The sequence below is a fragment of the Dermochelys coriacea genome, chromosome 4, assembly GCF_009764565.3.
Source record: "Dermochelys coriacea isolate rDerCor1 chromosome 4, rDerCor1.pri.v4, whole genome shotgun sequence".
NCBI classification, from domain to species: domain Eukaryota; kingdom Metazoa; phylum Chordata; order Testudines; family Dermochelyidae; genus Dermochelys; species Dermochelys coriacea.
Genome location: NC_050071.1, coordinates 31,251,518 through 31,276,296, shown reverse-complemented (window position 1 = coordinate 31,276,296; position 24,779 = coordinate 31,251,518). Strand labels below are relative to the sequence as shown.

Sequence of the window (24,779 nt, the reverse complement as noted above, 5' to 3'; positions counted from 1 at the left end):
GGATGCAGGAGTGGTTCAGGGTGCAGGCTCCGGCCTGGTGCCGCTTCCCTGGAGTGGCTCCGGGGTGGCAGTGGTGGGCACCAAGGCCAGGGCAGGCTCCCTGCCTGCCCTGGCCCCTCTCTGGGAAGCGGCCGGCACCACGTCCCTGTGGCCCCTGAGGGAGGAGGGGCAGAGGGCTCTGCGTGTTGCCGTTGCCTGTGGGTACCTCTTCTGAAGCTCCCATTGGCCGCAGTTCCCCGTTCCCAACCAACAGGAGCTTTTGGGGAGGCAATCTCGTGGCCGGATCCAAAGCCCTGAGGGGCTGGATCCTGCCCACGGGCTGTAGTTTGCCCACCCCTGTCTTAGACTATTACCTAACAATTTCTGCATCAAGCCCATAACTTGTCTTTTAGAAAGAGGCCTCCAATCTTGATGTAAAGATTTCAAGTGACCACGAACCTACTGCCTTCCCAGGAAGTTGTTCCATTGGTTAATGACTCCTACTGTTTATAAAAAACAAAACAAAAAAAACCCTATGCCTTTCTGATCTGAATTAGTCTGGCATCAGCTCCACCCACTGGATCTTTTTCTGCCTTTGTTCGCTAGATCAAAGAGCGCTCTACTATCAGACCTATGTAAGTACTTATAGGTTATGCCTATGCTACAAACTTTGGTCTATACAAATTACATAAAGCCATTGCAGTTAGTATATTGCTTATATGTGTGCAAACTTTGCTCTTTGTGTTGGTGCTGCATGGGATCAACAGGCATGCTTGTGTTGATGCACACTGTGGTGCACCATGGTAGGTACCCCAGTGTGCAACCCATCACCGTTCAGCGCACTGTCTTTTGGGAAATTTTAGCAATGCATGGTGGGGCAGAAATGAGTCACACACAGTGGGTAACTGGGAGCAAGGGGTCAACTTCCCTGTGTGCAACTGTCTCCCTCCCATAATGGTATCTATATGCCATAATTTTTGCATCTTTTCAAAAATCCCACAAACTCATTGAGCCCTCCTCACTGTCCATGGTCTTTGACAGAAGCATGGAGCCTGAACAGCTCTGCACTGTTTTCTTAAGCATTGGAAACACAGGACGCACAATCCTCTGGTATCTGCAGAACTGTATGAAGAACCAAATCAGTAGGGAACAAGAAGATTTCTTGAAGGACAGATTGCTGTGGGACATAGCAAGAACTCATTCAAGGTTGTTGGTGGTATTCATGGAGCAACTACAGATGGTGGAGTGATGCATCCGGGCCTCAGAAACAAGCACTAATTCTGGGACTGCACCTTAATGCAGGCTTGGGATGACAAGCAGTGGCTGCAGAATTTTTGGATGCTCAAGGCCACATTCCTGGATCTCTGTGCCAAGTTTGGCCCAGCTCTCCAGTACAGGGACACTAAAATGAGAGCTGCACTGACATTAGAGAAGCAAGTGGCAATCACACTGTGGAAACTTGCAATGCCAGATTGCTACTGGTCAATAGGAAATCATTTTGGAGATGGAAAATCCACTCTGGGGGCTACTGTTATACAAGTGCGCTGGGCTATTAATCATCTCCTGCTATGCAGGATTGTGACTCTCAGCAATGTGCAGGACATAGTGGATGGACTTGCAGCAATGGGGTCGAACTGCAGGAGCTATACTTGGCCTGCACATCCCTATTTTGGCACCAGACCACCTTGCCAGAGTACAGTAAGAGAAATGGCTACTTTTCTATGGTTATGTAAGCTTTGGTGGCTCAGTGGGGATGCTTTATCAACGTTGGCCAGTCAGGAAAGGTGCATGATACTCACATCTTTAAGAACACAGGACTGTTCAGAAAGCTGCAAGCAGGGACTTTCTTTCTTGACTGGTGAATCATCAATAGGCATGTTGAAATACCAATAGTGATGCTGGGGTCCCAGCCTACCCTTACTTCCTTAGTTCATGAAGCCATAGAGTGGCCACCTCAACTGCACTAAGGTGAGAGTTCCTCGACAGCACGAAGGAAGGATTCAGCCAGTGCAGTATGACAATTGAATGTGCTTTTGTTAGATTGAAGGCCACTAATCATTGCTGAATTTTGCCCTTAGAAACGACTACTCCCCTTAGAGGAGACAGTGGTTAACTGATTCTTCACAGCTTTGTTCAAATACGGTAACAGTTTGAATGTGCACAAGCCCACTAGGAGAGAGAATTCTCCTTAATAAAACAGATATATTTAACAATGGAGATTCTCTTTCATAAAGAAAATTTCTTATAAAATTATTAATATTTAAGCTGAATTTTTTATTTGTGACCTCTGCACAATGTGAATTTCCGTTATTTAACTTGCCTTATTTGCTACATTTAAAGTGATTGCTATAGGTCATGATAAAAGAGCTTGTTGGCTAGAAAACCCAAAGATATATAGTAGCTGCTAGAGTGGTGAAAGTTTACCATGGGATACCATGCAGGGATTGCTTTCTTCTTTTTAAGATTTACAACCCATTTGAAGGAGAACAGCAACAGCACAATGCTAACATTTTTCCAGTTAAATGAAAGGTGAACAAGGGAACATGATCTAAGATAGGCAGAGCTAGTAGAGACAGGTGGCAGATCCAGCGAGTGACAAAAGCACATTTTAGACCTAGCCAATATAATAAGTCTGGTAGCAACAAATACATATTAAAGATTGAAAGTGTGTGTGTGTGTGTATATATATATTATATATATATATATATATATATATATATATATATATATATATATATATATATATATATATATATATACACATATATACACACACACACACACACACACACAGAGTGGTGGGGCAAGGCCAGATGGCTATAGGAAAGTAGTGAGAAACAGGTATGTTAGCCCTAGGCTAAACAAATTCCTGTGACCATGATAATTAAATGGCAGTTGCTCCAGGTTAATCAAGACACCTGGGGCCAATGAAGATCCTTCCAGAAAGCAGTGGAGACAGCTAGGTTGATTGGGACACCTGAAGCAATCAGGGACTGGCTGAAACTAGTTAAATGCCTCCCACTTAGTCAGGTGGTGTGTGTGTCAGGAGCTGCAGAAGGGAGCTATGCTGCTGGGGAAACTGCGCAGTACAAACCTTATCAGCTACAAGAAAGGAGGCCCTGAGGTAAGGGTGATGTAGATATTGAGGAAGTGGGGGTTGCTGTGGGGAAGTAGCCCAGGGAATCTTACTTGTCCTGTTTCCAAAAAGTCAGCTACCAAGAGCTCCTACTATCAGGGTCCCTGGGCTGGAGCATGGAGTAAAGGGTGGACCTGGGCTCCCCCCTCCCTTCCCCAACTAATCACTAGGACTGGGAGACAGACTGTGTGAGAGAGGATAGCTTCTCACCTCCCTTGCTGGCTTATGATGAAAGTGGCTCAGTAGGCTGTGACCCTTGCCTCTAGAGAGAAGGTCTACATGAAGAGTCACAGTGAGTCTCTGAGGCTAGTGTAATCTGCCAGGAAGTACAGGACCCACTGAGACAAGGTTGGAGCTTTGTTGCTATAATGAATTAATAGAACTGTGCTGCAGGAGAAAAAGGCTTAGGAGGAGCCCACAGTGAAACAAGCCTCAACTCCAGTCAGTGTACACAGGATTTGTTATGAGGGGAGGCTAAAATGTTTGGATACTATTGCTGTGGCACAGTCATTCTTTACTTTCCCATGGGGAATATATGGCTCCACACCTCCCACTCTGGACAGTGGCTAAATGCCACAATTTGGCCTTTCATGTATAAAGATAACTGCCTAACTTGCGTTTCTGCCTCAGGGAGCTAAAGTGGAGTTTCTCACTGAAAACAAGAGGACTGTGCTTAAAAATTGATGGCCTGAGGTGGCCTTCTGTATTGTGGAAATGTTTTCCTAGTCAACGGATTACAAAAAGTTAAGGAAATGGAAAATTTAAAGAGAATTTGTTGGGGCTGGGTGGAGAGGGGGTGAGGGGGAAAGCAACTCAGTAACACACCTGAGATTAATGGTACTGACAGGTCTCTAGTAAACTCTAGAGAAAAGAGATTCAAACACAAACAAAGGCTTGTGAGACTGGAAGCAGGAGAAAATAAAGAAGACACTGACTAGAGAATTGAGTTCTCAGAGAAAGGGGGAAGGAAGAAGAGCTGCTCTTCATCTTCCGAGTCTACATTTGTTTAGGGAAAAACTGCACAGTCAAATGAGAAACTTAGCATTGGGGGAAAGTTCTGATTACAGGCAGGTGACAGCTTGAAACTCCCTGCTGAATTAAAGCTGCTCTATACAGATGAATAACAGATGCAAGGGCAATGTGACTGAGATGGTACAATTTCTCTAAAACCTAGGCTGATAGGATTTTATATGAAGATAAAAGGGAAGGAATTCCCTGTGCAAGATCAGTCTGAGAGGTGCTCAGAGGGAGAGCAGCTGCCTATACTCAGGTGGCTAATAGAAGGGTATGGTTCTCTTACACTGTTATCTCACTGAAGAATCAAGTGCAGCCTATGGGTTTAATGCGGACAGTGTCCATATATGACTTGGATAGAAAATTGTTACAAATTTCTTTAAGCATTTTTTAGATTCCTTTCTAAAACCCTGTCCGAACTAAAACAAATATAGTACTTAAGAATCCCTCAGGTTGCTTTAACACAACCTTAAGATGTCTTGATCAGTCTTTTAGAGCATTTCAGCAATCCTCCTGAACTGCAAAATTGGAAATCCTCCTTAGGCAAGTCCTTGTCTGTAACAGACCGTTCAGTCTCGTAGTCAATAAGAAAATCAATTTGTGATTTCTCTATTTGTGTGTCTGCTCTCATTTTGTCTCTACAAACTCCTTAGTCTTGTAGATGCTTATGACTCCTTCATAAGATTTTGCCTTTATCAGTGATTGCTGTCTATGAGTGAGATGACTCTTCTTTGATCACTCTAGCTGGCCAGTGCCCATCTTGCCAAATTCTCACCATCCCCAGAACCAACAGCCAACTGGGACCGGAAGAAGATCATTCTGGTGGATGTCACAGTGCCCTTTGAGAAGAGGACCCTGGCCTTCCATGACACCTGAGCTTGAAAGATGGAGAAATACACCCCTCTAGCCAAAATCTTGAGAGCTAAGGGCTACCAGGTTCAGACAGATGTGCTGATAGGAGCCCTCGGCACATGGGAAACCAATAACGAACCAGTGTTGAGAGAATGCGGAATCAGTCAGCGCTATGCTCGGCTGATGTGGCAACTCATGGTATCAGATGCCATCAGGTGGTAGAGGGACATCTACATAGAACACATCACTGGACATCGGCAATACCATGAGGGATGAGCTGGAGTGCTGATGAGAAGCAGGGGGAAAGTAACTGAAACACTTTTCTCATGGATTGTATTTTCCAACTGGACTACCCTAAATACTCAATTACTGAGGGACAATCTTCACTCATCCCTATATTTGCTTTTTACAACCAACTCTGTATACTTTTCATGAGTGATACCTGAGTATTCAGATTCTAATATCTAAACTGTATTGTTAAATTTATTCACCTTAATTTGGGTTATTGCTGATTACACTATATGTATCTTATGACTTTTTAAAACAAACTTTGTATTGTGGATAATCTAATCAGTATACCCAGATATACAGACACTCTTAACTTGTGTACTTTTGTTAACATTAGCTTTAATTTTTTTAATTCCTTTAAATAGTTTAGGAGCCCAGTTGTGGTGCTCACTGTTCTGTGCTTCAGTAGCAGCCAGAAACCCATCAGAGCAACATCATGTATGTAGTGAGATGTGGTAAAGTGGTGATGGGTTATGTGATGAAGCAATGCTCCTCCCTGTTGAGATTCCCTCAGAGACCTTTTCCACTTGGCTTACCCAGAACATCTCATCCAGTTTTCTGAAATCCAAAAAAAAAGTTCAATTCCAGACTCATCACTGAAGATTCTTGATTGGCATACAATCATACTAAGCTTGAGTTGAACAAGCTCAAGTGTAAGGGGTGGATATGGAGTAGAATACACATCCAATGTGCATAATCATGAATCAGTTTATATATACCCTTACACTTAATACTATTGGTTAATCCTATCACATTTTATGATTTGTCTTAATTTTTGTAACCAATCCATGAACTACCTATGAGCTGCAAAGTATGGTAGTAAGCAAAGCTGCAAGCTTATTACACATTACTCATCTTACCATTTTTATATCTGCTACATGTTATTTACAAGGCCACTTATGACTTTATGCTTTGTCTCTTGTTAACCCGTTTCCCAAATTCTCTTCCTTACTACTTTGTGCATTGTTCATGCAAGGTCCACACACCCCACTCTTCCTGTTTGATTCAGTGGGAGGTGCCCCCACGTTGTTTGTGATGCAGCTGAATAAAGCAGCAAGTTACCAGTCTTCAGTCCTGTGAGTAGGCTTTATTATCATTGTTGTTTTTGCACTGAGTGGTCCTTTCCAAAACTAGGTCTGGCATGTTTGTGTATATTTAGTAAATATGGTTATTTGGGACCTGTGGTGGGCTTTGTACCTCATTCTCCCCTTAAGTCATGGGGGAGGGAGGTAACCCCACCTCTATCTAGGTCCACTTCCTAACCCTCTTGCCCCAGTAGTCAGCACAGTGGGGCCCCATGCCCAGAGCCCACCTAATTCCCCTCCCCCAGTGGGGTAGCACAGCCTAGTAGCTGGAGTCCATTCCATGTGCCCCTAGGGCAGTGCAGCCTAATGGCTTGAGTCCTCCTAATTCATACTCCCCAAGTGGGATATTACAACCTAGCAGCCAGTCAACACTACCATCTTTGGAGGCAAAATAGGGGGCCTAGTGGCTGGTGCCTAGGGGCTGTCACAAGGGGTTGGCAGCCCCCGGTAGGGGAGCCTGGGCCCATCCAACTCCATTGGGCCCCAACCCAGGACCCTGCCGGCATCGGAGCAGTCCGGCATGGAGTCAGCAGGGAATCCTACCAAAACACACTGACCTCATAAGGGTGGGAGGTACCACTCCCTTACCCTCTCTGGGTCACTTCCTACCAGCTCTCCTGCAGCAGTCCATATGGTATTGGGGTCTCCAGGCTCCTCAGCACCAAATGCTCCCTGGGGTTCCAATAATGGCAGGCCTCTGGTCCAGGTTTCTGGCTCTTCAGCTCTCATAGGTAAAGGCTGTAACAGCTCCTGGGCGGGAGCCCCTGCCAACTGTCCTTCCTCCTCAGCAGTCTGCCCTGACTAAGCAGCTCTGCAGGCTTTTATACCTGAATTCCAGGTGGAGCATGGGCAGCAGTGCCTCAGGGGTGGGGCTTCCTCTGCTACAAGGGAAGGATTTAACTCCCTCCGTACTAGTACAGGGCCAGTCTGCCCTGTCACAGGATCCAACTATGTTCCTGTGGTTTCCTTGTATTATTTTTCTTGTGTAAAGAGCAAAAGACACAATATCCACCTGTCATTCAAGGTGCCTTGTTATTTGCCTTTGCAGCAGTGTGCTCTCTCCCTTTGGACATTTACCTCAGACAACTTCACCTGACTCTTGTAGAGCACCTTCATTTCCCCCCAAAAGGTGTTTTTAATAAGATCACTGTTTGACCTTCCCCACCTCTTTTTTTCTCCTCCCTTGTATATTCCCTCACGTTTGTTTGGAATTTTAATGATGGGATTATTATGTTTCATTTATTAAAATATTTTATTACACTTTAAGAGAACCTGAATAATTCTGCAGGAAGGTGGTATTGGGGGTAACTTTTATGGGGGGAGAGAGAGAGAGGAGATAAAGGATTCAGTAACAAAGCAGAGAAGAGCAGCAGGGCCGTTCTTACCTATATGCAAACTATGCAGCTGCATGCTGCTCCAGCCCCTGCTCCGCCTCTTCCCCATGGCCCCTGCCCTTGCTGTGCCCCAGCCTTGCCCCCACTCCACCCCTTCCCCAACCCCCCTGCTCCACCCCACCCTGCCTCTTCCCACCCCGCTCCACCTCAGCCCCACCAGTGGTGGTAAGTGGAGTGAACCAGCCCCAGCCTGCTCCGCTCTGCTGGCTCCCAGCCACGCCGCTGGTGAGAGCTGGGGAGCAGTTCTCTCCTGCCCACCAAAGCTGGGAGCCAGGGGAGCAGAACGGTGGTCTGGGGCCGGGTAGCTCCACTTCCCGCTGCCCCATGAGTGCAGGGTCGGGCCTGGCTGCCCTGCAGTCACCGGGTGGCAGGAAGTGGAGCGACCTGGCCCCAGTCTGCTCTGCTCCACAGGTTCGTGTTGGGGGGGGGGCAGTTTCCGTCCAACGTCCCCCCACCATGGAGGCCAGGGGCCCCCCACAGCCCCTTCACCGGGGGCCTGCATACGGCACCAAAATGGCTAGGGATGGTCTGAGGAGCAGCATGTTTTTAAGAACAGACTACATAAACAGCTGTCAGGGATGGTCTAGGTTTAGCTGGTCTTGTCTCAGTGCAGGGGATTGGACTTGAACTCTCAAGGTCCCTTCCAGCCCTATATTTCTATGATCCAGTGTTTGTCCTAAGTGGCACTCTCCAGACAAGCTAACCTTTATGAAATTATGCATTGCAAAGGATATTTGTTCTTTGTCAAAGTAGTGTAACTAGTGTGGATTTTACAGGTCATCATCCTGTGGGTAAGTATAAAGTGAGTTTGATAGCAAAAGTGGTATGTTTTTAGGCAAGAACCCTACAAAGGCAGATTGAGAAGCAGACTGGTGCAGAATTTAGGAAGGAAACCAGGGGCCCAATTTTCTATTGCTCTGCACCTTGTGCAGTCATTTAAAGTGCAAAGTAGGTGTAAAATGCTACCAGATCAGAATGGTAGATAATTTTCATGTGTTTTCTACTCACTCTGCATGGGTGACTGCAGAAGATTCTGGATAATGGAGAATCAAGCTGCTGGGTTCTATTTCTGATCCTGCACTTGACATCCTACGATCTTGGGCAATTCACTCAAACTCCCTGTGCTCTGTTTCCCCATTTGTAATAGGGGATAATGCAACACTAGCTTTAAGTGCCCTGACTTTTACTGGTGAAAAGTGCTCCAGCAGCACTAAGTATTGTGTGTGTGTGTTTTTTTTTTTTTTTTTTTTTTTTTTTATAAAAGGAGGACCACAATTCCACTTCATGGCAGCTTCCAAGGCTTTGAAATTTGGTTTCTTTCTGCACTGGAACAAAAACAAAATCATTTTAACAATTTTGCAGTAATTGAATTGTCTCCATTTCCATTTTTGGATCAAAACCTGAGCTTTGCAATTTGGAAAGGCATATGTAGCCAGGTGGTCAAGGTACTGGTTAGGGAAATGGGAGGCACAGAATCAAGTCCCTCTTCTCCCTGATTCAGAGTAAAAATTTTCTTTCCAGATCATTCTCAATCAGCCAGAGAAGGGACCCCCCGCCCCATCCCAGGTCCGTACCCTAGTGCAAAGTTAGTGAGAGCATCGCTTGCTCTCCTGCACTATGCCCCAGTGAAAACTTCATAGAAACTGATATGTTTCTACAAAACGTTTTGTCTTTGATGAAACGGCATATTTCAACAAAATGAAATGTCACTGAAAATGATCTGACCAGCTCTATGGCAAGAGACCGGAACAGGGGATCAGATAAGTCTGACACGTCTAATTTCTATGAATGAAGTGTAAAACACATAGAGGAGCAGCCTTGGATAATGCAACTAAACCAGACTAAGTTCTAGACCAGTCATTGTTCATCATACAGCACATAGCCAAAAGTTTTGTTACTGAGAGTGTAGCAGCTGATGCTAATTTAGATTTACAGCCAAAGACAAGCCTAGCTTCAGACCCTAGGCAACCCAAGGAAAGCACCAGAGACAGCACTGGCATTCTGGAAGGACAATTCAGTACTAACTCTTGAGACACAGGAGCTGTCAGTTCTGATAGATTTATTACTATTTGTTATTGTTTTTGTGGTTTACACCTCTTCACCCTCCTTAATTTTGGGGCTGTCTTTCTGCCAATGTATTTTGAAAATATTCTCACAAGGTCTCCTCCCAAAGGAAGTGCTAACTTGGAATTAACAATTATTCTATATTTGAGCCCCTGAAGAAAGCATTGACACTTTTGCTGCTGTTAAGCAGCAGACAATAGAGGCTGATTTGTCATTATTTACCTTGTGTGCTCTAATTGCATTCTACAACACACATACAGAGTAAGTTCATGTGTTCAGGGGATGGGGGTGGGACAGGAGAATGGAGGAAAGAGGAATGCTGAACCAGCCAGCCAGTCACAATGGCTGTAGGTACAGTTTGTTTGACTTCAGCTGGCATTGCAGGTGTTTAGCCCATCAGAGGAACAGGAGATAAATCCATAACAGATCCTCAGCTGCTGTCAATTGTACCCTGATTTATGGCAGCTGAGAATGTGGCTCATTGTTCTTAATGAATACCTCTACCAAATAGAGCAGTTGGTTTTGTTGGCTAAGCTGTATGCAGGATTGATACTTTTCCTCAGTCTATACAAGAATATGCTTGAATTTATATCAGTGTGGGTGTTTGTGTTAAATATGTGATGTTTCTGATAGGATCTTTTTAGGAAAATCTTTCTCCTCTTGTTTTATACCCATCATCCCTCAAGAACTTCTGCTTCAATCAACTTTCTTCCCGCTGAAGATGAAGTTCCTTTTGAAGCCCTACAAATCAATCAAATGGAGTTACTATAGGCACATGCCACCCACCAGGGCTCAGCTTATGGCTTGTGCGCCCAGTCTCTGCCGGTCTGGGGTGCAGAAAGGTAGACCCAGAAGCAAATTTTTGTGTAGCAAGTCTGGAGTGATAGAACTGGGAGAGAGGAGAGGGCTCATAGAGAAGATAAAGAGACTTTGTTGTGGTTTTTGTTAAAAACAAAAAGAGGAAATGTTTGTTTTCAGCAGCCAAAACATTTCTACTCAAACCTTCCATTTTTCAGTTGCCAGAAGTCAACATTTTTCAGTTTTTGGGCCGAAATTAATGGTTTTCAGTTGCCATGATTTTTTCTCTCAGTTTTCTTTGAAGGCAACATTTCAAGGACATTGAAAATGTTTTCATTGTCACTTAAATTTGTTCATATGACCAAAAAACATTTCCCAACCAACCAGCTCTACTGAGGACTAAGCTATGCCCCCATTCAGGCACAACCCATTACTGGGGGGAGAGGGGGCAGTGTGGCATCACATTGCAATAGAGGGAACTTGAGGAGGGAGGGATTTCCCCTGGGGAAAAATACATTTCCTTCCTGAACATGCCTGGTGCACAAAAAGATTGTGCACTATTTTTTGGGGGGGCGGTCTCCTTCTGAAACCACTGCTTATCCGAGCCCCTTAAAATAATCAGTTGTGCTAGTATGAACAATGCTCTATGGACCCAAGCCACAGACCTAATGGTGAGCTCCCAGAATAGGATACAGCTGCTGCATCTGCAGTGCAGACACTGGTAATGTGCATCTTTCATGCTCAGACAGTGCTCAGTAAAAGCACACTTGTATTTTTTATAATGCTCAGCAACTGTTTGCTAAGTCTGGTCTATAGCAATGAGTTTCTATAGAGCAGCTGAACAGAAATCTTTTGTCACTCATTTTGCTATTTTTAGCAATATTTAGTCTGCACTAAATCTTAACAAATCACCAAAGTTTTTCACCTTCCAGAACAATGCACTATGATAGAAAAGATACAGATTTCTGGGAATCATCCCACACAGAAAATTGGTCCTATTTTGTATGTACAATGTAGGGACCCATTTTTTTTTTAAGGTAAATCAGGTAGTGAAATATATATAATTTTGAAAAGCAGTCTTTGCAGATATAGCAAATTCATTAACACTTCCCCCAGTTTTAAAGAGAAAGTGTTGCTCTCCGCATATCAATGCCAGCACAAATCAACACAAACAATTGTTAAGTCATTAGCAAAGACTGAACGCCAGTAGTCCTAATGTTAAGCCTTCTGGTGCTCTCCCTGGAATTGTTTGACTTGATTGCATCCGGTTACATTTACAATCTGTTTTCTGTTATTGGCTGATAGGCTGACAGCCATTTAAATTCTTATTCAGAAAAATCCAAGAGCACTCACCTTTTGCTCTCAAAAGGATGAGTCACTGAAATCAATGATTGATGCAGGGCATTAAAGAGAAGGGTGGATTTCTGTGAGGTGCTGAGTACCCTCAACTGAAGACAACACCTCACAGGATCAGGCCATTAGCTATTATGAATGAATAGCCTCCTAGAACAGCCTGGGAGAGATGACTTTTTTTCATGGTGGAGTGCTATCTGCTCTATTCATTTAAAATGGAGCAGATTGTTCCTTATGGCTGCTCACCAGGACTGTATGAAGTGGTATGAGACAGTCCCAAATAAGGAGAAGCAGGAGTGAGTGGTTCCTGTGCTGCCTCAAGAACATACTGTTATTGCAAGTGGCCCCAGTGCAGCCATTCAAGGGAGGGGGGCAGGGGGGAGAAGGAAGCTTCTTACTTGCCTTTCTGCCTGTGTGTGGCCATGAAGAGGCAACTCTCAATCAGAGTTTGAGTTCTAGAGAAAGAGAGGTTCAAGCTTCCATGCAGTGAAGATTTTGGTCCTTGCTTGTAGACAAATCCAAGTATCAGGTGAGAAAAGTAATTGAAGGAATAGGTAGTTTTAATATGTATGGAGAGTTCCTAACTATACAAACAGTCTTTAATTCCTTACTTCACTCTGACGATCCACTTGACATAAAACAAACAAAGCTGATAACAACCAAGAATGTCCTATTCTTGTGCTGACTCCTTTAGATGGATTGAGGCACGTCCAGGATGCAGAGCAAGTCTATGGACCCTTTAGAGCTAGTAACACAAAACCAACTCTACTAACCACAGTTAATATTTCTTCAGTTAAATCTTATCAACAAAAGAGGTGCTCATTTTTACAGTGATTGCTCTGGGTTCTTGCATTTTAGGGTGACCAGATAGCAAATGTGAAAAATCAGGATGGGGGACAGGGGTAATAGGAGCCTATATAAGAAAAAGACCCAAAAATTGGGACTGTCCCTATAAAATCGGGACATCTGGTCACCCTATTGCATTTGGAGAGATTCCTTTTAAGATCATTCTAATAGTGCACTGCATTATGATGCTCAGGTGGTTTCTTTTTCACCTGTGTGTTTCAGTTGCCTTTGAAGCACCCTCTCCCTTTCTCTGCATCCAAAGAGGGCCTTTACTGGGGTTGGGTAAGGAGTAGGTGGGCTGGGGCAAGACTGGGGAGATGCAATTTATACTCACATTAACTCTACCTGTGGGAGTGGGGATTGGGAAAGAGTTCCTACAGGCAGCAGTAATCAGGAGCTTGGGTCTGTTGGAATCACCCTGTTGTGGAGGTGGAGAGAGAACTGGAGTCCCCCCAACCAGTCTTGTAGTAGTGCACATTCACACAGATGGCTTTGTACTGGTGGATCTGCTCAGATCCACCAGTCATCCTGTGGAGTGCTGGGGTGGGTCAGGATCCTGTCCTGTTGTGCTGACTAGTAAAATGGTTATTAAGGGGTTAACTGGCTTACTCAGAGTATAATGAATTGGAGCCAAGCTCTACCCTTCCTTACTTCCTGTTCAGCTAGTGACTGTTTCCCTTTCTACTCTTTGTCATGTAGTTGAATAAAGAAGCATGTTCTCAGCCTGCAGTACTGTAAGTAGTGTGTAGTTTTTGTGCATTGAGTGGTCCCTTTACAAAACTGATAGAATTCTCTGGAGGGAACCCTACTGAATTTTTCTCATCAGCAGCCCTGCCGTAGGGCAGTCTGACCCAGCAACTGTGTACCAAGTCCTGTTTCCACTGAAGTCATGATAAAAACCACTTGAACAAGCTCAATATTTGGCCTACAATCAGTGTAGCCAGCTCATTTGGAATTTGGTGGTTCTCCTTTCTTTTCCTCCTTTCTTTTTTAACACCTTGGTATTCTGTTGTGCATGCTGATAACTCCATTATGTTTCTCTCAGTATGGGATATGTGAGAGCAACACTGTCAGTCATAATATACTTTTAGATTAGTATTGCTATGCTAATACTTTTAGACAGTTCCAAAACCAGGAGTCACCATTTGCTATGGCCAATTGGCCTTTGAGTCTGTCAAAAATTGCCAAAAAATTATGCCCTTTCTTAAATCTGTGCAGTCCCACTAACATAGGTGTAGCTGTAATTGAGGGCTGGATTTAGTCCCAAATGTTTACTTCAACATGCAGGATATGAAGGAGAGTATGAAGAGCCTTTGGATATTGTTCTATCTTAATCTGCCATGTCAAAAGCTGTGTTTCAAGAAAAAACAAAGTCTGAAAGAATAAATGTCAGGCTTGCTTACTGATACTTATTCTTTCTGCTGATAGACCAGTAACTAACTGTTAAACAAATGAACATATGTCTTGTTCAGTCTATCAGAACTGATCACAATTGTTTTAATCACTTTTTTAAATCCTTTATTCCCTGTATAACCAGTAGACATTAAAAGTTCCCCTAGTTATAGTTGCAGACAATTGTCCCTTTTATATGTCTGAATACTGATATGCCAGACAATTAGCATTTGGACAAATGTTGTGGCTCATGTTTCATCGTGCATATCTCATTCTTGAGAAGCAGCCAAGAGAGATGAGCGAGTATCAGAGAGGGCTCAGAGTACAGCTGGGAAATCCTCAGGAGCACTGTGAGACAGAAGTGGCACAGAGAACAGGTGGGAGGTGCTGACAGTAACAGTGAAGGCCAGTTGTTCAACTAGGAGAGTGGTGGAGCTCTTGGACACCATTCCAAAATCTTTCAAACTGAATCTTTTCTTCCTCCAAACTTTCATTTCAGAAAAAATGAGCTCGAGCCCACTGCTGTTCAAATGAATAGCAATTTTGTCATTGGCTTCAGTGGGAGCATTATCAGGTTCATATGCAACTATGTTCTGAAAAATAATTTTGATTTATGTTATTAATTGTATATGGGTGTATTAATTTACCCAAGCAGTATTCATTATGCAATAGTTTATGTTCCTAAATAACTTCTAGATATGACTGCCAGTATATTGCATGATCCAGGTCTGCCTAAGCCTGTTATGTGCTTCAGGTATTTGTTACACAGTCTGCTGACATTCTCTTTAGATTTGTACAAGCTAGCTCCTGAGTGTGCATGATACCAAATGATATTATTATAGCGCAAAAACTGAGTTTACGATGTTGCACAAAAGTTTAAAGACAATCCCTGTCATCAAGTGCTTACAATCTAAATATCCCCAAGCTGTAGTCAGATCATTAACAGTAGGGAATGTGGCTTGGGCTCTCAAACTTTTTCAAAAGTGTGCATCATATTTTAAGAGAGTCTTAAAGATTTTGCACTTGCATTGGCCGTCGTCCCTGACAGATGTTTGGACAGGGCTATCAATTGCAAGAACTGAGCTCGCTTGGATTGTGATGTGATATTTGTTATAAAATCCAAATAAAAAAAATTAATTTCCTCTTTTCATTCTATTTTCCATCTACGTTTTCCATTCTGCCTCTTTCTTGTATGCTCTGATTTTTGCTTCTCCTTTACACCTCCTTTCTCTCCTCTCCTTCCTCCTTTTCTTACACTTCCCTCTTGTATTCCTGTTCCTCTCTTTCCTTTCCTTCCCTTCCTTCACACCTCCCTTAGCTTTCCTCTAGAGTAGTCTCAAGTGACCTATCTCCAGGTCAGTTGCCCTCAAATGCTCTATGAATCATTTCAAACAAAGAAAGATCTTGAAAATCAACACTGCCCTCTCCAATGAGTTACAAGTAGAGCTGCTTGGAAAATGGTCATTTCTGTGGCAAATTTAAAAAATTGAATTTTCTTTTTCTTTATTTCCCCCCAAAATGACAAGCATATGAAAAATGTTTAGTTTTTGAAAACCAAAAACCAGAAAAAGTATAAAGAACCAACAAATGTTCAATTTGAAAGGCCATCTTTTGTCATAAAATTTTTGATATGAAATCTTTCAATCAGGTGTAGTTACAAAATTTGTTTGTGCATAGTAACCATGTACAATGTACTATAGGTTAAGATTTACAGGAAATGTTGTACATTTCCTTACAGTACTACTACTTGTATTACACTTTCAGACTAGGGTCTCAAAGTACTTGACAACCTTAAGCTTCACAATACTTTGGTGAGCAAATATTATTATGCTCATTTTACAGATGTGGAAAACTGCAGCCCTGAGGAGTGAAGTGACTTGCTCAAGGTCACAAAGTGAGTCAGTGGCAGTGCCAGTATAAAATTCAGTTCTGTGCTTTAACCATTAGACACTGCCCCCCTCCTTTTTCGAGTTAAACTAGATAGTGAACCTGGGAACAGAAATGTCCTGGGGTAAAATCCTCTTATTACAAATATTGTTCTATTTCATCTGTTATAACGAAAAAAGCAACATTTGCAATTCTTCCCACAGCCCCTAATCCTGATATTTGAACAGACTACTTCACTTTCTACTACAATTTTGCAACTGAATGAGTCCTTTGATTTCCTGTTTTCACCATTTGCCAACCAATCAAGAGAAATCCGTGGTTTTAAAGCAGTGTCGACAGAACAGATACCAAGACTAAAATATATCATTCTGTTTCCAAAAGACTTCTACCCGAGCAGGCACTTTCTGTTAAAATAGAGGGAGTGTATCTGGAATAAGTGCATGCAGTGTAGTATCTGTGATTAATAAAATGTCTTATCTCCTTTGGCCAGTGCACATCTTGTAATTGGTTAAGAGCCAGGGTGACGTTCAGTAAGGCAAACTAGTGCATGGAAACAGGACAGATTTTTCAGTTCACCCGAGAGAGAGCCCTATCGTACATCAATAACAGATGGCACTCCAGTTGACTACAGGAAAAATATGACTCAGCTAATACAAAACGGGAAGTTCCAAGGTTGGATTTAAGCAAGATTGCCTGCCAACTCTCACTGTTTTGCTAGTAATTCTCACTCTTTAAAAAAACAGAGGACCTAAAGACTCAGCGATCTCACACATAACTTAGCCAATAAACCTTGTCGTTAATGATAGCTAGGAAGAAATTACAGATATTTACAGTGAACATGTTAGGGGCCTTGCTAGGAAAATTGTTATTCAAAACTGAGAGGGGGAAACTGGAAAGGAAAGGAAAAGCTGCAGAATTTCATGACTCTTTTCTCTAGGAAAGTAACAAGGTGCAACAACATCCTGAAAGAAGCAGTGAAAATCCCTTAGCTGTCATAAATGAGGAGTACAAGAAAGAATGGCTCAGCTATAAAAAGTGCAGTCACAGACAGACACTTTTGCACTTCCAAAGAAAACTGTTTCAGGTCCTTGCTCAGCTCCCCTGAGCCCTGTACCTTTCCCCCTTTCTTTGAAGTTGTCAGCAGGAACAGAAAATTCTCACAAGTGAGAAGAGTAAAATGATAGCAAGTTTTGAAAAGTCAGAAGGTCCCGATCCTGTTCCGTCCCATCTGTGCCACTGCAGATGCACAGATAAAATAAAAACAATACTATACCATACAATAAAATTTTATTTTTTGAAATGACACAAAAACTTGCATGTATGCTGAAATTAAAATTGCTTCTTTCTAGATTTTTCTGATTGCAAAATTCTGGATAAGTTCATCGAAGGTGACTCGACGAAGCATGTCTGCTTCCATACAAAATAGGGAAAGTGAATCAAGTCTGTCCTGACATATTGTTCTCTGAGGGTTTTTTATTCTTTTCAGCTGAGAAAAAGAGTGTTCTGTGGAGCAGTTAGTAATCATCAATGTTAGAAAAATACGTAGTGCGATCTCTACATTTGGAAATACAGATTGTATTCCATCTTTCAATATTGTGTCATGAAGATCAATGTGACTGAATTTCATTTTTTCTGTTTCATTAAACTTTGCGCGCATATAACAGTGGAACTGCCGTTCTTCTCCACAGAGATTCATGTTCAAATCAACAGGGTATGAGTCACTAGCTTTTGGGAACCTTGTGAATATTGTTAGTCAGATAAGTCCATATCGTTTAGAAAAGAAAATCTATTTGATACTTCTTTGTACACTTCACCTCTCCTATTCATATGAGCTTCAAATGTATCAAGTATAGCGTAATAAGTAGATATGTGAAATTTGTCTCTAGGATTCAGTGCTGTTTCTGTAGCACTGCTATCATTTGCTTGTTTTTTCCTGATTTGCTTGTGGGACTGGCTTCTTTGTAGTTAGTATCAGGCAAGATATCTTTTGGTATGTCTTCAAATCTTTCAAAATCATTCCTCAATGTGTGTAAGTGGTCTGCTAATGATCGACAGAGGTCTGCACATGTTTTCAAATCCAATTCTTTTTCTTGGAGAGCTTGACTTGTGTGGTAAAAGTGTTGTAAAATTTCATTCCACATGGTCAACATGAATACAAATTCTAGTTCTTGCATCTTGTTTGCAGTGTTTTCTGCCTCTCGTATAGTTTCTCTCTTTTGTGATTGGTCTTCAGCTATACTTTCAAATGCATCCACAATCTTTGAGTATGACTCCAGAATTGCACTTGTTGCCACTGCATGTGCCTCCCAGTGAGTATTAAAAAGAGATTTCAACACACGACAAGATCATTGCCAAATGTGTTTTAAGAACTGCCCATCGGTGTGTTGAGGCAGAGAAAAATGTATAAAATAACTGGACTGTTGAGAAAAAACTTACTGCCATCGGACAACAATTAACAGCATTGTGGCTAACAAGATTGAGAGAGTGTGCAGCACATGGTATGAATATAGCATATTTGTTCTGCTCTAAAAGCTGCTTCTGCGTTCCTTGATAATGCCCTGACATGTTAGCAGCGTTGTCAAAGTTCTGATTGTTCCCATGATGACTACTTTGATGCTTTTTTTTTTTTTGAATATCAAATATCAAATTTTTTTTAAAAAAATCTTTTTTTGGCGCCCCCTGCTTTGCTGGTGCCCTAAGCACGTGCTTAGTCTGCCTATTGGGTAATCTTGGTGATCAGCCTTGGTGATAGGGTTACCAGCCGAAGAAAAATTGATGGCAATTCAGGGACAGCTGGGAGGGAGTGATGCACAGAAGCAGGTTTGCTGGGGGCACTGTGAGAACATGGTGCTGAAGGCAGTTGACAAAGAGTGCACAGGGATCCATTAGTTGTTGGGGCCCCATAGAGCATTAGCCCTGACATGGCCACAACACTAGCCTGAGCCATCAAACAACTGGCATGCTATCAATGCCTACATCAAGTTAAAAGCTGGCACTGAGGCGCTCCAGGCCCCCACAAGGGACCCTGGCTTACATTACGTTAGTCAAAGGTGAACTTTTATACATCATTTTGCAGCAGAAATCCACTCTCTGGGCAAAGCTGTGTATTTTCTCAGCAAGTTGAAATTTTAACATTTAAAACTCCCTTTTCTTGCTTACAGCAGTGACTTCTATCTAATACTTCATGGAAAGATGACACCCTACCAACAATCACATGCACTTTGGGCTGACTTTTGCAGTGTTAATTCAAGCTAAGCTTCCACTAATGTGTGGTGCATATTTTTTTTGCCTGTGTTAGGACAGCAGGATAAAGCCATTGGTTTAGTTAGACTTTTATGTGAAAGACAAATTTCCTTCCTTCACCTTGCAGGTGATCATCATATGGTATAAAACATGAGGATGTTAAATTTTTCTACAAGGTACAAACAAGCTGTAATATGTAAATTACACATATTTTGGTATTTATATGCTACTGTGCTAACAAATCTAGGAACCTCTAACTTTTGCATTAGTTCCTAAAATGTGTGCCTCATTATATGTATGCCTCATTATAATATGAATTCATAAGCATTTTTTTATATGCAGCTCTTAAAAGAGTGGTTTTTAAAGAGAAATTTCTGCTAGTAAGAAGTTCTGACTTGACAGCTCTGGAGCCTAAAACGTTCTGTTTATCCACAAGACTGATACAGCGTGGACAGTGGAAGTGCAAGCTTCCCCACTATATGCTTTTTTCCTATTCTGGAGGGGCCCCCTAAGAATCGAGTCAATCTTGATTGATGCCCATTGAGTACTAGGCCTCTCTGAGGCTGCTAATTAGGGTGCCAACAATGCCAGCTATGATGGCTGGATACATGTCCACTGTGAACTGGATTGAACCATCAGTTCATTTAACATACACAACTGAACGCAGCCAGTCACTACCACTCTGATCTAAGTCTGAACCAGCGGCCTGCAGGTGAAATGCTCTGCATCCTCTTACCATGCCTATGAACCACCCAGTTCTATCTCTCGACAGCTTTTGCCCTGATTCTGTCAAAGTGTATCCAGGGACACTCAGGCAAGTTGAGAAAAATCAACTAAAGCTATGAAATTAATGTGCATAATTTAAAACATTAAACCCTGGTGTGGATGACTTACTCAGAAATGAAATAATTTTCACAGCTCTAATTGGTTGGTCTTATCTTTCCTAAGTGTCCCTCAGTAGACAAGTCTGCATTGTCTTGTGTGAGAAGTTTCTATGAAACTAATTAATGAGAGACAGAAGAATGTCGTGTTGCTCAAAAACCTGCACCTTTCACCAACAGAATTTGGTCTAGATATTACCTCACCTACCTTGTCTCTCTCGTATCCTGGGTCCAACATGGCTACAGCAATACTGCAAAAAACTAACCATTGGTATATTCTCTGTTCTGCTTTGCTTGCTGTTGAAGCAGGTGCCAGATGATTCATCACTAGAGTCATTCTGACTTTCATTTATGGATCCTCAGGGTAGATGTCTTTCTATTTTTTCATCTCTGGATGATTCATCTGAGTAAATTGACACTTCTATCAGAGGCTTCTGTCTCAGAACCATTGTCTTCTGTGGCCTCCAGATAGGTGGTTCTAACTGCTCACTCTCTAACCTAGCTGTTCTTCTCTTATGCTGCGCACAGACCTCTGATAAAGGAGATAGTCTTGGCCTTTTGTAACTCTGATACACATTCTCTCACATAGGGTTAGATTGTGACTTGGGCTGCATGATCATAATGGGGAGTCAATCCTTATGTGGTTATCCAGATCCTTGGTCCAGGCCATTGCTTACTCCCTTCCTAGCAGGGAGGTGTAGGAAATGTGTGAAGCCTGGCCTTTACCCCACCCTTATTCAGGAGGCAAGACTGGAATTGAAAGAGGGGTCTCTCTTCAAGGAAAAAATGAGGAAGAAAAGTCTTGTTCCTAAGCCATTCCCTGACATTTTCATGTGCCCAGATCTCATTTTCTGGGAAGACGTGCATAATTGCTGGTGTCTTATCATTTGTAGGTAACCCTGTGGATACAATTGGTGGCAATAAAAATAGAGACCTCCTTGTGTCATCATATTTTTATACTGTATATGTATATATTCTGTAAAATGATACATATCTATCTAAAGTTCCATTCTGTCTGGTTGTCTGTTACAGAGCAATATGTCAGAAATGGAAACACCTTCTGTAATGAGAGATGGCAGCCATGCTAGTCTTATATCAGATTAAACTTTCAACCATCTGGGTAAGTGGTAGAACATGCTTCGTCTGTTTTTGATCTGGCATACACTTTCCTTAATTTAGCTTTTCAGGATTTTCTATCTTTTCTTCAGCCCTTTTAGGCCTCTTAATTTAGGAGGATTCATCTGAGGAGACAATTTATATTTTAGTCAATTTATTATATACACATTTCATTTAGAAAAGATTCATTTTACTGAGCACCTCATCAAATAAATACATCCAAAAATATTGTAACACTTCATTACTAAAAATACCTTTTTTTTTCTAGCAGATGTGAAATGAGTTCTTTTGGATACTCTTTCTCTGCTTCCTTTCTGTCTAAAAACAAGAGTACTGCGCAAAAAACAAAAACCCTCTGCAACTCTGTTTCTAACTGACTGTGTGTGCAGAGTAGTAAGGTATAATCTATTATAATTAATGCTAATTAATTATTACATGGTCAAATGAGCAAGAAATGCACATGCAAAATCTTTAATTATATGAAAATTGGATAATCAATTGTGCATTCAAATACATGTTTGAGCATGCATGTACTTAGCACTTTAAAAAAAGATTAGTTAAGATAAAAAAGGCGTGAAAATAAAACACTTCCAAAAATACTTCCTACCATATATGAAAGAAACAAAAAGAGCAAAAAACAGACATAGTTAAGAAAAATATGCCACTTCAAATATAACTCATCTTCAAAAGAGAAAATATTTACATCAGCCAGCACACTGTACAGTAGCCATATAGAAAGGACATCACACCAGTGCTGTGATTCTATTCATCCAGTATTAGTCCAGTGCAGAAAGTCCCATTGAAACTAGGCAATGCAGAGAGACAAGGTTGCAGAATGAACTATTGAAACCATTGAATAAGATAAATCTTGATGTAAGTAAGGCTGGCAGAACTGGGCTCACATAACAGGCACATGTGCTGCATAAAGTTAGCAAACCTGTAGAAATACCTCTGTTACATACATGTATGGGGAGCACACGGGGGGGTCAAAACCAGAATTTTCTTGCCCTCCTGATTTTACTATTCTCACATAGCTTCATGCACATATCTTATGAAAAACTGTCCCACAAGAGCAAAGAGAAGATAGTTGATTATTCATTAAACAACCCATCAGGATTGGTGAAAACATGATGGGAAAGGCTGCTGCCCACAGTAGCATAGAGATAGTTCATAACGTTACCTGGAGCCACAGCATCCTGTTGGATGAGCTATACTGCATCCATAAGGACCTGGAAATTGAGTTTATCAGACAGTATTATCAGAGACATCCAGAAGTGAAAGAAGAAAGAGTTTGTAGAGGGAGGACAGAGGAAACTGGCGTCTGCTGGGGATGTGACTATCAGAGGAGATGAAAGTTCAGAAGTACAGTATGTTCAATACTGGCAAACAGAAACTGCAGTGGAAGCAAAGAGGCCTAAATAGCAAACACAGGCCTAAATAGCAAACATAACATGGACAGAACAACAGATATCTGTGAATTATATGGTGATTATTTTATCATAGTTCTGACAGTGCATAAATCAGAAGACTAAAGCTCAAATGACTGTATAAACAACAGACCTCCAAAATGGACTTGGTCCCACATAATTTAAAAATGTACAATTAAAGTTATACAATGGATGGATTGTCAAGTCCACTATAGGCTACTTCCAACTCCCTCTATTCCACTCTCCATTGCTTCTGTCCCTCCTACTGCCATACATTCTCTGCCCAATCTAGCAAACTGGCTCCATCTCCTTCATTTTTTTTTTTTTTTTTTTTTTTTTTGCCATTCAAACACCCATTCTGCTAGTCTAGCTCATCTTTGTCAATGAAGTATCTCACCTGCTGATCTGGTGGTCTGGCTGCTAGCTGGGCATGCAAGAAATGAAGGGTCATTTCCAGCTGATGGACTGTTGAATGCGAAATGAGTGGACGGTTCATGCCACTTCTATAGCTGTCAATAATTGGGACTCTTATTGGCAATCTCAAAAGAGAGGGTAAGGATTATGTGGATGCTGAGATTGAACTAATTTTTCTTCCCCTAAAGGTGGATCTGCCAGTTGAGATTTGAGGGTAATGAAGAAGCATTATTGATGCTCTTGTTGAACTGTAGGTTGTTCTTGGACATATAGAATATTTCAGTCTCCAGGGCTGACAAACTGGAAACTTTTACCACATTTAATTTGCTTAAAATTGTATGTAATGTGAAACTTTGAACAGAAAAATCTATTCTGAGTCAGCTTGTGGCTACCATACAGGGATTGGATATCACAGATTGGATTCGTAGATGGGTAGCCTCTTGTTACCTGGTCCTGTTGAGGGCTACAGGGCTGCAGAAGCAATGTAGTCAGCTGTTTGTGAGAAGGTTGAAACAAATGTTTCTTTGGCAGTAACTTCTGGGATGGTGTCATTGATGAGTGCTGAAGGATGTAATAACCTGTGAAACAAAACAAATATTAAACTGGTATACTATTTAATATGCTTTTTCCTATAGAGTGGGTTGTCATAGAAGCCAGAAACATACGCGAAAAAAATCACCAATTTCCTTGCTCAATAGTAATATAAAACATGTAAATAAAATGATGCAGAAATGTTAATGCTTTTCACAGTCACTATCACTACGCTAAACCATTCCTGATTTTACACCTTAATGAAATAAAGCAGACTACATAGCATTAAGACAATGAACACCTGTAATTTGAATAATAGTACATTATCTCACTAGGAGCTGGACTGGACTATGTGCCATCGAAGGAAATAAGAGGAAGTAAGCTCTTGCTCCACTGCTCAGGCTACTCAGTTTCAGTAGGCAAGAGCTGGTTGGAAAATTGGCTTCTATTCCTGAAAAAATTTTGACCAAACAAAACCAGACAAAATAATTTTAATAGAAATTTTCCATGGAAATGTTCAACTGTTGGGTAGAAAATAAAAAAAACCCTGATATATTTTGTCAGAAAACCAAAACATTTTGATTTGAAAATGCTGCTATGGTGCCGCTGGGAATTGTAGTTCAGGTTCCTCATGCTTCCATTCTCCTTAATGAGCTGGGCTCACTGTTTGGACTACATCTCCCTGATGCACTATGGTCTCCCTTCTGGTGAGGGGAGTTGTAGTCTAGCTGGGGAGCCGAGCCTATAATGGACAATGAGGACCTGAGGAAAGCAAACTACACTCCTACAATCCCATGAGGCATAGTGGCAGGATATCAAATCAAAATATTTTTTTCAGCCAAAATACGTATTTTTTTGGACAACGTGTTTTGGTGTTTGTAAAAAAAAAAAAAAAAAACACCCAAAGAATCAACATTTTCCATGAAAAGCAGACACTTTAATAAAATAGTTGAAAACCCAATTTCAGTCGAAAAGCAGTTTTGATGGAAATTTTTTGAACAGCCCAAGTCTGGGCACATAGGTGTAAGCAGGCATTCCAAACCCTTCTGCTTATTCCTCATCCCCTAAAAACCAGTAGG

At 41.8% G+C, this 24,779-nt stretch overlaps 1 long non-coding RNA gene across 3 annotated transcripts in view; it reads left to right on the top strand.

Annotated features, from left to right (window-relative positions):
• Positions 1 to 3,024: 3,024 nt before the first annotated feature.
• LOC119854842 overlaps positions 3,025 to 24,779 on the top strand; it is a 67,960-nt gene continuing 46,205 nt past the window's right edge. Inside the window, exons 1-2 of one of the 3 annotated variants that reach the window (XR_005292647.2) lie at positions 3,025 to 3,103; positions 21,245 to 21,332. This is a non-coding gene — a long non-coding RNA (uncharacterized LOC119854842). Of the gene's footprint in view, positions 3,104 to 10,438; positions 12,493 to 13,465; positions 13,544 to 21,244; positions 21,333 to 24,779 lie in introns of those variants that run through there. The other 2 variants (XR_005292649.2, XR_005292648.2) reach the window with 2 other exon arrangements.